Raw genomic sequence first — 642 nt, 5'->3', positions numbered from 1 at the left:
TTGCGGAGAATCTGTGCTGGCTTAGCACCCATGAAGTCTTTTTTTTTTTTATTGTTTGTTATTATTATTTACATTTTATCAACTCTGCATCCCAGCTGCATCCCACTCCCCCATTCCCTCCCAATCCTACCCTCCCTTCCTCAGCTTCTCCCTGGCCCTTTCCAAGTCCACAGACTTGGGAGGACCTCCTCCCCTTTGTCTGGCCCTGTTTAATCAGGTATCTTCAGGGCTGGCTGAGAAGACCTAAAAATATGGAACGCTTCACAAATTTGCGTGTCATCCTTGCGCAGGGACCATGCTAATCTTCTCTGTATCGTTCCAATTTTAGTATACATGTTGCTGAAGTCATCTGTAACTCCTGTCCCAGAGGGTTGGATGCTCTCTTCTGGCCTCAGCAGGCACCAGGCACATATGTGATGCACATACATCTCTGGGTCCAAAATACACATATACATAAAATACACAAATAAATCCCTAAAAATATTTTACATGTATTTGCCTGCATATGTATCTGTGTACCACACTCACACATGGGGTCAGAGGAGGTTAGAAAAGGGCATCTGATCCTTCAGAACTGGAGTTATGGATGATTGTTAGATACCGTGTTGATCCTCTCAATCAAACCCAGGCTTTCTTGAACAG

The 642-nt window shown here is 44.2% G+C and overlaps 1 non-coding gene across 1 annotated transcript; it reads right to left on the bottom strand.

Moving 5' to 3' along the window:
- Positions 1-245: 245 nt before the first annotated feature.
- Positions 246-349, bottom strand: LOC132655029 (U6 spliceosomal RNA). The gene has a single exon (XR_009592612.1). It is a non-coding gene; the product is annotated as a U6 spliceosomal RNA (small nuclear RNA).
- Positions 350-642: the final 293 nt, after the last annotated feature.

This window comes from Meriones unguiculatus, chromosome 6, assembly GCF_030254825.1.
Source record: "Meriones unguiculatus strain TT.TT164.6M chromosome 6, Bangor_MerUng_6.1, whole genome shotgun sequence".
NCBI classification, from domain to species: Eukaryota; Metazoa; Chordata; class Mammalia; order Rodentia; family Muridae; genus Meriones; species Meriones unguiculatus.
This window is presented reverse-complemented; position numbering and strand designations above follow the sequence as displayed.